The 15655-nt window shown below is 40.4% G+C and overlaps 1 protein-coding gene across 2 annotated transcripts in view; it reads right to left on the bottom strand.

Annotated features, from left to right (window-relative positions):
• The window catches only part of ADGRA1 (adhesion G protein-coupled receptor A1), a 305321-nt gene that overhangs the window by 272977 nt on the left and 16689 nt on the right, over positions 1 to 15655 (bottom strand). Inside the window, exon 1 of one of the 2 annotated variants that reach the window (XM_035137652.2) lies at positions 14298 to 14658. The exons of the other annotated variant lie outside the window; for it this stretch is intronic. The gene's annotated coding sequence lies outside the window, so the exon portion shown is untranslated. Of the gene's footprint in view, positions 1 to 14297; positions 14659 to 15655 lie in introns of those variants that run through there. 2 annotated transcript variants of the gene reach the window in all.

Here is a 15655-nt window from a genome sequence, read left to right as displayed (position 1 = left end):
TCAATCCCTGGCATCTCCAGGCAGGACTGGAAATGTGTCTTGTCTAAGACATTGGAGAGCCATTGCCAGTCATTGTGGACAACACTGAATGAGATGGTCTAACTCAAGTATAAGGCAGCTTCCAATACAGATCTGTCAGGTCCTCCGTGAGGACTCAGATGAGGAAAATACCATAGATCAGAGCTTCGGCTTGTGCAAAATGCAGCAGCTGAACTGTTCACTGGAGCAGGATATGATCAACATGTTACCATGCTATTGAAAGAATTGCACGAGCTACCAGTTAGCTACTGGCTAAGTTCAAGGTGCTGGTTTTGGTGTATCAAGTCCAATACAGCTTGGAACCAGATACCTGAAAGACTGTCTCATCTTCTTACATACCCAGTCAATTACTGTGCTCTGTAGGAGGAAGCCTCCTACAGGTGTCCTACATAGGAAGCAGGCCTTTGGAATGCCCTTCCCTTGGACATTAGTCAGGCATCATATATGTTGCCTTTTCAGTACCTACTGAAGTCCTTCCTCTTTCAACAAGCGTTTGAACTGAATATATTTCCTGGTCAGTGTCTGCATTGGATTTGCTTTTATCACTTTATTGCTTCCCTGGGGTCCTTTGGGGATGGGAATCAGCACAATGCAGTACCACCCACCCCCAAATCAGACAGCTGAGCCCAAAGGGTATAATGGTCAGTGGTATCAAAGACCACTGACAGGTTAAGGAGAATCAACGAGAACACACTCTTCCATACAGGGTGACCAACATAAGTTTTCATGCCAAAACTACAATGGAAATGGATTGTGAATATCAGTCTCATTCAAGGGAGTCAAGATCTGGACAGCAACCACCCACACTAACTAAGCCCAGTATCGAGGCATATGTGTATAATTAAAATGCCTATAACAAATAATTATAGCTACAATATTAACACCATAAAATGTTAAAAGTAGTATGAATCATCATCAGCTTAACAAGATAACTTTGCATAGTTTCCAGAAAGTCAACAAATTCAAAGTCAAACAGGCTGGGGTAGATAAGACGTTCCAGACACTAAGGCCCAGTTCAAATATTCAATTAACATTACGGGCATAGGCCATTTGTGTGAAGAAGCTTGCAAAAAATTGTTTTTTGGGTTGTAAAAGTTTCCTGGGGTCATGAAACTCTGCAAAGTCCTATTCACACTAATTAAGGAATACATATAGGAAAACTAGCTCTGGCTAATTTCACCACTGCTGATCTTTGGCTCTGGGATTTATTTTAAAAAAAAATCATTGAGCTGCATAGCACACTACTCCACATCAAGTATCCAGATGTGTAGAACAGTCTCAATTCAATTCAATTCAACTCAAAGTAGTATTAAAATGGGTGCTTGCATAAGGTCTAGTGTAGACATTCCATGGACAGCAGCCTGCCTCCTTCTTCCCAAATCAAAAACTTCAGAAGTGCTAGCTTGCTATCATATGTGTATTAAAGAAGAAATAGGGAATTTCCCAGCATTTGAAATGCATATTAAAGAATCATATCTAGAATAAGAATGCTAGTCTTATATAGCAAAACAGCAAAGGATCATGTAGAACCTAAAGAATAACAATTGTAAGCTTTATGGCATAAACAAGTTATCAGCCTTTAAAGGCACAAAGCTTGTCGATGTTTCACAATAAAACACACAAGCCCAAGAACCATAAAAAAATCATGCTAATTAAACTATTTCAGAAAAGCAACACAATGGACCATTCTACAATACTTGTCAAGAACTCGTAAACCTTTGAACCATAGATCCAATTCAAGTAAAACATATCATTTCTGTTTGTTTTCTCAAAGACAAATTTGACTGCACAAATATTACCAGTTCTAAAGGTCGGGTTTATAGATCAGTCACGACAGGAAAACATTGCATAGAACCTCAAAACTGCAATCAAGTGTATCCATGAAATTTAACACCTGGAAAAGCTATTGCATTGGCAAAGGATTGTGGAAACTGCTCTGATAGTATAAACAGTAGGTAAAGAAAGTTAGAGCTAGACAGTGTTCAAGCTACAAAATCATAATACACTAGATTAAATAATACCACAGTTCTTAAGAAGAAAACCCACCATATTCCTTATGTGTATTTATTTATTCAGTTTTCTGGCTCACTTCACCCCCAAAACTGGGGAAGGGCAAAAAAAACACCACAATTTAATTCAGATAACATTTAACAGTGCAAGCTGGACCAGTGCTTGAAAACTATATTGGGCTGGTATTCAACCAAGTTTTACTCAAAGTAGACCCTCTGAAATTAATTGACTATGTTAGGTCTATTAGGTCTACTCTTGGCGAAACTTAGCTAAATATCAAACCTAAGTCTTCTCACGTCAGACAAGTGACCCAGGTTTTTCACAGGTTCCTTCCACCTTAAGCTTCCTCCATTCTCTGCCCCATTCCATGTATAAAAGGGGCAAGAATAGAAGGGATTCTTCTACCCTACCTTCTGATTGCCTTTATTAACAGCAACCATGAAAGAAAAAGCCAAGAGAGAACACCATTCCATCGTTGCTTAGACAACTTACAGATAGAAAAGATAACAATATTGCTCTTACAATTCTCCCTCAACTTATCCTAGAAAGGCCCAGATTCAGCAAATCAAGTTGTGGTGTAGAAGAATTATTTAATGGGCCAAAGAGACATGCACTACAATCCTAATTGTGTTTACTCAGAAGTAAGTTTCATTGGCTTCGAAAGGATTGCAGTGTAAATTAGGAGATTTAAGATTCCAATTGCTAACCAGCGTTCTTGATACATAGTCCTGGGTGCTACTTGATATATACAGTGGTACCTCGGTTTAAGTACACAATTGGTTCCGGAAGTCTGTATTTAACCTGAAGCGTACTTAACCTGAAGCGAACTTTTCCATTGAAAGTAATGGAAAGTGGATTAATCCGTTCCAGACAGGTCCGCGGAGTACTTAAACTGAAAGTACTCAAACCGAAGTGTACTTAAACCAAGGTATGACTGTACTGCTTCCACCTTAGGTCATAGCAAGTCTTCAATTAAAGGAGCTGGAACAGTAAAGGTAAAGGTAAAGGAGCCCCTGACCATCAGGTCCAGTCGTGTCCGACTCTGGGGTTGCGGCGCTCATCTCACTCTATAGGCCGAGGGAGCCAGCGTTTGTCCGCAGACAGCTTCCGGGTCATGTGGCCAGCATGACAAAGCTGCTTCTGGCAAACCAGAGCAGCGCACGGAAACGCCGTTTACCTTCCCGCTTGGAGCGGTCCCTATTTATCTACTTGCACTTTGATGTGCTTTTGAACTGCTAGGTGGGCAGGAGCTGGGACCAAGCAACGGGAGCTCACCCCATTGCAGGGATTCAAACCGCCGACCTTCTGATCAGCAAGCCCTAGAATCTGTGGTTTAACCCACAACGCCACCTGGGTCCCCTGCCTTGTTACTGGAACAGTAACAAGGCAGAAACAATGGAAAACACCTGTTTTGTTGTCTACTATACTTGATGAAAGGAAAAGAGAATAAATTTAGCAAGTTCTATACAATCCCATTTAGAAGGCTGCTGCATAAGCATTCTATCTCTATGGTGCCACTTGCTTCCGACCTCAACATTGTGCTTGAATTTCATTCTGCTTCACGGAGAATGAAGGCCAAATTACAGTGATTCCAAATGTGTCTTTGCATCTATGGGTGCAGGGTGGGTTGGTGAACCTAAATGCAGAGAGCATTAGCTATGGGTGGACTGATAATTAATGGAATCAGAGCAGATATGAAAGGGAATTTAACTGATTTCTCCACTGCCTCAGGGCAGAGAAAACTCCCATTCTTCCCCTCCACATACACACAGCAAATATTGGCTTCGGAACTGTGATTTGAAATTCTCCCTTTCCTCAACAGAAAGAAATAATTTGCAGTGCTCTTTTGAAACTTAAAATCCTGTTTAGGGTTACATCTACATTTATGAAAAATAAATTACTTCTCTGCCACTTGTATTAGTGAAAGGTGAATACGGAACATTTCCAGCTTAGCCTGGCACTGTGTTCAATTTGAACAGATCACTAGCTTTTCCAGTGCTTTGGTCAAACTATTTGGGAAATGGATGTAGCATCACAGAATCCTTATGGGAGTCAAATACTTCACAGGAAAGTACATTAAAACTGCTCTGAGAGCCTCCAAGAGAAAAAAGGTGCTACAGTTATTTGAATGCACATAACCTACAGGCACAAAAGGTGCGAACAGAGATGCATTTTTATTTACCTTAGGAAAAAGAAAAAGAAATCATGCTTCTGTTTTTATTTTGTTTTTGTTAAAGAGTAGCCAGATTTTATGAGCCACTGGTGTGGGAGTGGGCTGACTGGATGAAGACAAATTGTAGGAACATGAAGTAGGGATTCTACAAAGGTTATGTGTATTGCAATAAATATTGTACATGTAAGTAACATTTTGACTATTCCATTTTGCATTAAATATTTCCACCGTAACGCACAAAGACACACAACAATGAAGTGATGCCCCAGAAAGGTGGAGTTATAGCCACTTGCAAGTGGTTCACGCATATGACTCAGCAATTGTTGGGATTTTTGATGCAATCCTAAACACAGCAATAGAATACTTAAAGGCTGGACACTTGCTGCAGACTTCCATAGCTCTGCTCTCCAACCCCAAGCTAATGTCTCCTTCACATCTGATTCCTTTACTGCAGAGTAAATTAACTAACTAAGAGTAAATTAACTAAGATGAATCCTAGCTAGATTTACTTGTAACCCATGAGGGAAGTCCTGGTTAGCATTAACCATGACAAGCACTAATGCACGTGATAATGTTGCATCATACTTTAAGAAGCAAACCACAAGGGTTGGAGAGGATGAAGAGGTAAACCATGGTCAGGAGATCGGAAACATTATGCCCTTAATAATAATTATATATATATATATATATATATATATATATATATATATACACACACACACACACACACACACACACACACACACACATACACATATCCCACCCTCCCTAGCCAGGGTCGGGCTCAGGGCGGATAACACCAAATATAAATAACAATAAAACATAATAGAAAACAACAAACAAACAAACAGTTAATTAAAATATGGCTTAAAATACAGCTTTAAATACAGCTTAAAATGCAGCATCATTTTAGTAGTAGCCCATAAATCAAGACCATAAAGGGAAGAAACATCAAATATTCACCCGAGCCAGCTATCCATGCTGGTCACAGGCCAGCAAAAAAAGCTGAGGAAAAAAATTTATATACCAGATCCCATATAAGAGATCAGAGTGAATCTAAGCCACAGGGCAGGTGGAACAGCTCCTCTTGCAGGACCTGCAGAAAGATGTCAAATCCCGCAGGGCCCTGGTCTCTTGTGACAGAGCATTCCACCAATTCGGGGCCAGTGCTGAAAAGCCCCTGACCCTAGTTGAAACCAATCTAACCTCCTTGAGACTCAGGACCTCCAAAGTGTTGTTATTTATGAACCTTAAGGTCCTCTGCAGGGCATACCAGGAGAGGCGGTCCTGTAGGTACGAGGGTTCTAGGCCGCATAGGGCTTTAAAGGTCAAAACCAGAACCTTAAACCTGACCCGGGAGCCAGTGCAGCTGATAAAGCACTGGATGAATGTGATCCTGCGGCAAGGACCCTGTAAGGAGCCTTGTCGCAGCATTCTGCACCCGCTGGATTTTCTGGGTCAGCTTCAGGGGCAGCCCCGCATATAGCGAGTTACAATAATCAAGCCTGGAGGTGACCGTCGCATGGATCAGAGTGGCCAGATCAGGGCAAGAAATGCCACCTTTGCTGTGGCTGCAACCTGCACCTCCATAGAGTGAGGCAAGTCTAGCTGTCGACATAGACAGGCCATAAGCGTCAATACTGAGGCTGACACAATTTTTTAATTTTTTATCTACCATTAAGGGATTGGACATGGCCAAGTGGGAACCTTCAACAAAACGCGGCAGGTTTTTGAGTTCTAATATAGCAAACATTGTAAAGAAAAAAGAAAGGGTGGGATTGGAATCTTTATTGCTACCCATCTCCTCTCAGATTTAGCACATGTCCGTCTCTGCCTACCCACCTGATACAGTCAGGCACTCTTGTTCCCCACACAATCAAGGCAATGCATTTGTTCCAAAACTAATCTTCTTGTTGCCAGGCTATGAATGACATTGAAGAGGACAGAGGAAAAGCTCTGGATCACACAAACATGGTTTTGTGCACACATTTATTTACACCCAGGAAACTGTACATTCACAAACCGCCCTACAACCTAATGACAGGGATGACTTTTATTCTGGTAGATAGTAGTAGGCAGTAAGCTTGTGAAAGAGACAACTACTGTACTGGATAGAAGGACAGGTTTTTCCTACAATTGTTCCCAGAATTTACCCAATTCCTCCCTCCATGCTCCAAATGTGATATCCTTTCAATTACCCACAAAGCCAAAGCAACATATTGGTTTTACTTCTTCTCTTCCTCTTCGTATCACCTGACATGTAGCATGAGGAGAAAAAAAGAGAACTCTTGCCAGCAGAATGTAATGGCCTGGACAGTGTGTGACGTCTCACACTTGGCATGCATGCCTGTCCTAAGGGGTCTATACTGACTGCCTAATACCCCTGAAGCCAGCTTTACCATTTTATTATTTACAATATAAAACCCAAAAACAACTCTGGACCAGGTTACCTGAAAGACCTCCTTCCCCTCCACTGCTCAGAAAAGGCATTAAGATCAGCAAATGGAACATTGTTAGCCTTATCACAGCCTAATGATTTTGGTCTGTGGTGAGAGAGAGAGAGTCAGGCTTTTTCAGTGGTGGCCCCAGCGTTGCAGAATGCACTCACTGCTGAAATATAAGAAGACCCAACTGTATTGGCATTCCAGCAGCTGTTGAAGACCTATTCCCCTGAATCTCCTCTGTCTTAATTACTGTACTGTTTTAATGGAATTGTTGTATGACATATTTTAAATATGTGGGTTTATATTTTAATGCTTGTGGAATTGGTTGCTCATCTTTGTAAACTGCTTAAGCAGTACAGTGGTACCTCAGTTTAAGTACACAATTGGTTCGGGAAGTCTGTACAGTACTTAACCTGAAGCGAACTTTCCCACTGAAAGTAATGGAAAGTGGATTCATCCATTACAGACGGGTCCACGGAGTACTCAACCTGAAGCGTACTTAACCCGAAGTATGAGTGTAATTGGTTCTGGAAGTCTGTACTTAACCTGAAGCGTACTTAACCTGAAGTGAACTTTCCCATTGAAAGTAATGGAAAATTCCAGACGGGTCCGCGGAGTACTTAAACTGAAAGTACCAAACTGAAGCGTACTTAAACCGAGGTATGACTGTATACAAATTAGCACACAACAAAAGCAAGTGCTTCCCAAACCTGCTGATACATTGTACATTGATGGTGCGATTTTTGCCACAAGGAGTTGCATTCATAGAACTGAGTTCACTATTACCACATGATTTTGCAAAGATGACTGATCAGAAGGAAAGTGGATTGTTAGCTAAAAATACTCAGAGCTGGCAACATATTTGAATATCGCATTTTTATTTTGACGTTGGGTTTAATTGAAACAAGTACAGTATATAATAAAGGGAAGGGTCAGCAGGCTTATTACCAAAGAGGTGCAATTTGGCCAAGAATGCTACCTTAAGCTCATTTCCCCCCATTAAAGCTACTACATCATTTATTTATTTCACCTGAATTTAACCACACACATCAGAGCATGGGAAGAAAAGATTACCTCTAATTTTTACAATATGTCTCAAAAGCAAAAGGTTTATTTCAGGATCATCATCTTCTAGAAAATTCATTCTTAATGAGAACACCAGATTGATTTTAACTTAAACCAAACTTTTTAAAACCACACTAAAACAGAAGCAAAGTTCAATATCCAAACATGTTCAGGTATTTGGCCTCTGCACCATGTGATCTTTATTGTTTCATCCTTTCTTAACCACTCAGCCATGAAACCAAGTGGTTTGGTTCTCAGTTTCCAGTCACTTAAAATGAATCTTCAATCTATTCAAAAAAGATTCAGTACAGATGCAATGCAAGTCATCCTGAGCACCAATAGGATGAGTACTCAGACTCTACTGAACCATCTGAGTTGGCCTTGTGATGAGGATGCATATTGTCATTCGAAACTATGCACACAACTGCAGCTGGATCAAGGCAGGTATTTGATAGCTATTGTGTAGTATATTCTGCTAATGTGGGCACAAGAAAATATGATTCTTTACAGAATTTTCTTCATTCCATTGCATGGTTTCGGTTAGAAATGACAGCTTTCTCATTCTGTATCAGCACACATCTATGAAGCAACAGAAATATACTTTTATTGACATGTGACAGGAGGACACTAAGGTGTGCTTTAAAGATGTTGGCAATGCAATGAACCAGAAGCCCTCCAAAACAAATGTGGCAGTCCTGTTTTCAATTCTGGCCAGATTTCATCATCTACATCAACTTTGTCCTGAAAACAAATTTAAAATACACAAAATAAAGTCTCCCCTTAACTTCTCACACCCTTATGCTGCTCTTTAGGTTCACCTCCCTGTTATGGTTTTAAAACAAAACTCAATAAAATATTGACAAGCACCTAACTATACTTAGCAGAGCTGCTGGACCATGGGGCATCTCAGGCTGCAAATATCTTTCAGATTTGGCTGCTGCCTGTGCTGGTGCTGGGGAAGGTTATGTCAGCATAGCACAGAAGTGCTGGATCAGGCCCTTCACTTGATGACATTTCTAAATCTTGAAGTTATAATTTCAATTCTTCTGTTTTGTTTAAAATTCAGTCGTCCCTTCTAGCAATTGGTTGATTCCATCTTCATCCCACAATCTTTCCAAGCACCTGCCATGCCAATCTCAAAACTATCCTCTCTTCTTCTTTTCAGCTAGCATTTTTAAATTATTACTTTTTAGGGGTTAAGGATTTTGCCTTTAGTTTTCACTTGCTATGTATGAAGTTCAATTTGTGCCTATTATACTATTGAATCAAAAAGTATATAACCCAGGAAGTTCTTATCTTTTTCAAGGCGCATTAGCCTTTATTGATAAAAAGAAGATTGTACTTTTCCCTCGGACCAAAGTGCTTAAACTTTGACATGTGAGGTCACTACCTGAAAGGAAATGTCAATCTCCAAATCAATCCGGCTCTTGACATTCCTAATAGAGTTGCCACTGACTAACATGATTCTGACCTTTCCATTCTCTGCATCAAATACCTTTTCTGTGCTGCACTTGCCATCTACCAGCTTACGTACTTAAAAAGTCTCACTGTAGCCAAGCGTGTTGTTCAATATTTGATGTTCCTTTCATTTCACCCCTATCTGAAACCTTAGATATCATTCTTCCCAAAAAACAGTGTTCTATCCACTTACCTAAATAATAAAAACCAAGCACCTAACACTTGATCCCATGTGCACACACTACCGTAATACTTTCTTCCCATCTCAAGACTGTTCGAGTTGTATTCTGCCTTTGTTTCTTCCACATTAGCAAAAGCATACTCCATTAAGTTGTATTCCATTTGTTCCACGACGGCACAGTATAGTGAGCATTAACTTTACCACCCTGCCCAATGCCTCCTGAAACATTTACATGTACAGTTACTGTGGTTGGCTAAATTGCTTTTAAAAATAACAAAGTCTGGCAGTAATATCCTCAAGGAATTCCAAAGCCTTTGCAGGAAATCAATGTCCTGGAGCTACAATAAACTGAAAATGAAGTTTGGTTAATCTAAGTGTTTCCCCATTCCCGCAGATGTAATAGGTTTTGAAACTCTTTTAAAACAATGCTGTCAGCTCAACGTGTCTTGTTTTCCAGAACACAATCAAATATTCTCATACAATCTAAGCAACTGGCAGCTATTTGCCAGGATAGAACACAGTCAAAACTATAAGAGACCAGCGTGGCCCTATGGAAATTGGAACTCTTGTCAATGGTAGAAAGTTGACAGGTCTCTTTAAATAAAAAATAGAAAGTCAAGGCAAAAGAGATGCCAAAGTATTGGTTACAAAGTATTTTAAAATCATTTTTGGTACTAAATGCAAAACCTCTAGGTTAATAGAGGGTACCTGTATAGAATTAGTAACTCACTTGCCACCATGATATAAAAATGGCTTTCAAATTTTTGATACACTGAAATATATTTGAAATTGTTAGCATTAAGGGAATACATTTTTGAGATAGACTTGCTATTGTCGGAATAGTAACTGCTCTGCCTCAGCTAGTCAATGTGTTGTTTGTTAAGTCCGCTCACCTTCCTGGGTGGGCAGTGTTGTGGCCAGGCCCCAGACCACACCAGTGATCTGACCGATGGCAGGCCGGATTGCCCAGTTGCCAGCTATTGGCCAATGCCAGCAGTCCTTGTTTGGGTGTTCACCCGGCAGTGGACCCCACCAGCCAATGGGGATACTTGGGCCCGCTGCCAGGGGTCATTAAATTGCAGCCTGCCTGGCAGTCTCTGTAATTAGAACTGACTTAATATCCCCACTGTTGATATGTTAGCAACTCATAAAGCCTTGTTGTTTAGTCATTTAGTTGTGTCCGACTCTTCGTGACCCCATGGACCAGAGCATGCCAGGCACTCCTGTCTTCCACTGCCTCCCGCAGTTTGGTCAGACTCATGATCGTAGCTTCGAGAACACTGTCCAAAGCCTTAGTTAGGATCTATCATCCTTCATTGCTCCTAAGTAACACATCTAGACCTTTTTAGACCAATTATCCTCAAAAGAAAAAACCTCCCTCTCGCTTTGCCACCAGACTTGCAGCTTGGAAAACCTGAATTTGTCGTTTCTTTTCACTCATCCATGCCATCACTTTCATCTTAGTCAAAGCTAAACTTGTTGATCTTTCCTCCACAGCTAAATATTTTACCATTTGTATGTATATGTTGTTTGCTTTTCGAGTTAATCAAGTTGAATATTGAATTACATGAAAGTGTGGATCGGACACAAGTTTAACTGACTGGACATGGCATGCAGTGTTAGAAACTGAGATATGAAAGCTAGGAGCTAAATGGCACCTTAAACCTAGGTTATGGGCACAACAATGAAATGTCTAGGCACACTTTTTAATAACAAGAATACAAAGCTGAAAATGAATGAACTGCAACTAAAATATTGTAATTTTTCACATGGTCTAGTCTTTCTCCTGCCCATCCCCTAATATTTTTAAGAGGGTCTCTCCTCCAGTCTTCAGAGAGTAGCTGGAAATGGGAAGGCAGGAAAAGGTCCTCCTTTCCTTCCATTCTGCAGTTTTAATCTGAAATCTTAGGCGCAGTACTGTACCTAAAGGTCAGAAACTGCTTGTGCTAATCAAATTCCCTGTTGCAAAAAGCACCTAGAACAATGGGAGTTTCGAACACTGATGGAAACATGAGTGACTAACCTGTCGCTCTCCTGATATTGTTTGACTACATTGGCCATGTTGGCTAAGACTGCTGGGAATTTGAGTCTAACATCATCTCATGGGCCACAGATTGGCCACCCATGTGATAGAACCACAGCCTGACATGTGCTTAGGCCAGAATACTTACCGTATATCCCTCTTCCATGATAACTGCCCTATAAACCTTCTGTCTAGCACCAGCAGTCATCATATTCTCTAATCCCCATCCACCATCCCAACAGTGAACTCCCAACAATATTACCAAACAATGAAAGCAAGCACAGACATAAATACCACAGTGATTATATGTGCACATATATATATATATATATATATATATATATATATATATATATATATATATATATATGAAGTCCCTGTTTTATTCAAGTGGCATTTTGCAGTATAAAAAGCATGTTTCCTGTGTGTGTTTATTATGTCAATGTATTCAAGATGTCGTCTTGCCTGGCAACTTGGCCAAGCATTGTTGGAAACACTATTTAAGTAAAAACCCACCGGAAAACCAATGATGGGTTGCTGGTCATTATTTAGGGCAGAAGTGGAGATCCTGTGGACCTCTAGAAGTTTTTGGAGTGCAACTTCTATCATGCTTGATCAATGGCCATGCTGGCTGAGGTTGACTCATTAGCAAGTTCCCCTTTCTTGCTTTAGGGGAACATTAAGAAGCACAACTACCCAGGTGGCGCTGTGGTTAAAACCACTGAGCCTAGGGCTTGCTGATCAGAAGGTCGGCGGTTCGAATCCCTGTGACGGGGTGAGCTCCCGTTGCTTGGTCCCAGCTCCTGCCAACCTAGCAGTTCGAAAGCACGTCAAAATGCAAGTAGATAAATAGGAACCGCTACAGCGGGAAGGTAAACGGTGTTTCCATGTGCTGCTCTGGTTTGCCAGAAGCGGCTTTGTCATGCTGGCCACATGACCTGGAAGCTATACGCCGGCTCCCTCGGCCAATAATGCGAGATGAGCGCACAACCCCAGAGTCGGTCACGACTGGACCTAATGGTCAGGGGTCCCTTTACCTTTTTAAGAAGCACAACTACCGGTACAAACTTCTCTAAAGACGAAAGAAAAGAAGCTAGATGGTGAATGTTGCCTTCTTGGATAGCCTGAAACCTAAGATGACCAAATGTAGATAAGGAATTGTGAAATGTAAATAAGCTATTGTGAAATGTAAATGAGGATGGGGAAATACCAGCAAATGCACTATGTGATACACTGTGCTTGCAACAACAAAAAAATCAAATAGTCTACACATGTTATATGAAAGTAGCAACATCAGTTTAGGGAAAAATCTGAGCACATCATCCTTTCTTCTACAGAAGTTTTTGTGTCATGAGAAGATAGGTGATCTGTTCACCTTTCTGAAAACCTCTTGCCTTCCCAAGGTGTGTATCTGGAAGGAGAAGACACCCAAGCCGGGCTCTTACTAGGGAAAGATTTCAGAATTCTATAGATCTCTCCTTCTGCAACCACAGAAGAAATAGAAGGGGGGGGATGAAGGAATAAACAAAAGTGGAATGCCAATAGACAGTTTCTAAACAATTTCTAGTCAGCTACTTTGGCTACCACCAGTTCCTCAGAAAGGGCTTCCAGCAAATATTGCTGCTGACCAGAGACACACCCAGCAGGTAATATATTGTTTCATACAAATACTTTTTGAAAAAGTATGTTTTTAGTGCCTCTTGCAAACTTTAATACCGGAAAGTAAAAACAAAATTACTGATCATAGTCTTTCTTTTTATTTACTTAGACTGTTGCCTGGAGTGTGATTTAAGAGCGCTCCTGTCAAGCTTATTAGAGAATGTACAATGTTTATACTGTTATATTTCCCAAGGCTTCTAGCTATATTTTATTACTCGCACTAAACCCAAGTATACATTCTTCACGAACACAAGAGAAAACTAGTCATATATTGTTGTTTAAGATGGAAAAAGAATAGCTGAGCATAGTAACTGCACTAACGGTAGCAAAATGCACCACAACCATCTCCCAAGAACATGCGGCTTCCAAATTATTTACCAGTTCAGCAAATTATCACATCATCTTTGAATTGAACACATTTTAGAGGGAAGAAATACACCAAGCAAATAAACAAGGAGGCTGCAATCCTACAGAATAAACCCCACTCAACTCAATGGGGTTTACTTCTGGGTATCTGTGTGTATGTATACACACACACACACACACACACACACACACAGGATCACACTATAAAAGTCTCCCTGTAGCATTTGCTCAGTTCCCAGGAGAGTTCTGTCAATAGCATATAACAGTTTCATGAACTCTCAATAAAAAATTAAGGGCTTTCCTCTCCTCCTTAATGTTTTGGAATGTTAAGTCTGTAAACCAGCCAAAAGATTTTATATGCTCAGAGTGTTTTTATATCCTTTCAATAACAAAATATATTTCAAATGGCTAAAGGCTATCCCAACACTATTGAGCATCTGGACAGATTTCCAAGAGCTGTAACAATGCACCTTTTTTCTTTAAATGCCCTTTAAAACTTTTCAAATGTTAAACATTTTTCATACAAGGCCACCATTATCTGGCTAATATATTTTTTAAGTGATATAAATCACATTTTCGTAAAGGAAGAAGTGCTTTTGAACTCAAAATAGCCAGTTTTAGAATTTAGCAATGCAGTTTCCTTCGAGAATATCTAAAAAAACTCACCACAGGAAACTGCAGTTCCTGACTTAGGGGAAGTGGATGGAAGGAAAAATGAAACAACAAAATGTGCAGCCAACCTGAACATGCTAGAAAACAAAAGCAAGTAGTATACATTGTGCTCAACGAAGGTTGTATTAAAATAGCAACAGCACTTGAGGAATAAATCTGGAATGTTTACTTTAAGAGGTAAAGATAAACAAATTATCACAGACTTACAAAGTTCCTTAGGCTTGGGACTATGAGCTAGTTCACATGGTTTAACTCAACCTGTATGACATGCAGTAAATCTTGGACTAACACTCTTCTTTCCTTCTCATGTCGCCATCTCACAGGAAACCAGGAGGAAGGATTCAGAAGCATTTGTTTTCACTGTAAGTAAAGCACAGCTTCCAAGAATCATAGTTTAACACTATGATCAAGTTTCCCAAACAAGTTATGAAGCTGGCCAGATTAAACTAGACCTAGTGAATATTTAACCACAAACCCAGATTTGGGCAAAATGGGAAGTGGGAACAAAAGCTTCTGAAGTCCTCCCGGCCACATGGGAGCAGGAGGAGGAGCCCACAAGCCCACATTTCACTACAGCTCATGCACATTACACTAAGGTAAAGGACCCCTGGACGGTTAGGTCCAGTCAAAGGCCACTATGGGGTTGTGGTGCTCATCTTGCTTCAGGCTGAGGGAGCTGCCGTTTTTTCCACAGACAGCTTTCCAGGTCATGTGGCCAGCATGACTAAACAGCTTCTGATGTAACAGCCAAGCCCCTTTGAGTAATTTTTAGTGGAAGAGCAGGGCAACACATTTAAAAGCAATTAATTAATTACACAAATATAAAGGAAATGAAGGCAGAACAGTTGTTCACCCTTTTCTGAGTGTCAATCATAAGCACATCACAAACAAATCAAGGAGTTTGCTCAAGGTTAACATTACGGAGAATTTCATAACTATTTGAGCAGGTCAGTAATGGAACAATCTGAGATTGTGAGCTCTTTCCTATAAAAAAAGAGAAAACATTGACTAGATGATCCACTGGATTCCTTCCAAGTCCAGGATTTTTATCTTTGCCAAGGTTAATATCTTTTCAAGTACTCAAGAGCCTTCTCCTTCCAGCTACTGATCTCCTGGACAACCTGACAGGTTTATTGCTTTTTTTGGCACTGGATAGCAGCACAGGTTCAAGTATTTAAAACAAAAATACCAATGGAAGAAAGTATCAGCAAGACAACCAAAGGTGTGGGCATGTGGAATAAATAACCATATAGCAAGTTCTTCTTCTCTTGGGATTTAGATAATGAAAATCCAGACTCCACAGATTCTCCTCTATAAAATCCAAGGAAAACTACTACTTTTGAAAATCTCGGCTTCCCTAATTCATGCCATCTGCCTCAGCCATTTCTGAAATCACGAGTCTAGACTTAACTTTCTTGGAAAGGGTTAGTTTCTCTTCAGACCAAAGTTTACTAATCTGTCCCTTTCCATCTTCCCCATTTTGAACCCCTTACTTTCTTTGTTCCTAGTTTTAAGAAGCTGTTTCCAGCTCTGTTAAAACTTCACGCAGGCTCTGAACTTAGTAA

This window comes from Zootoca vivipara, chromosome 5 (genome assembly GCF_963506605.1).
Source record: "Zootoca vivipara chromosome 5, rZooViv1.1, whole genome shotgun sequence".
Classification (NCBI taxonomy): Eukaryota; Metazoa; Chordata; class Lepidosauria; order Squamata; family Lacertidae; genus Zootoca; species Zootoca vivipara.
This window is presented reverse-complemented; position numbering and strand designations above follow the sequence as displayed.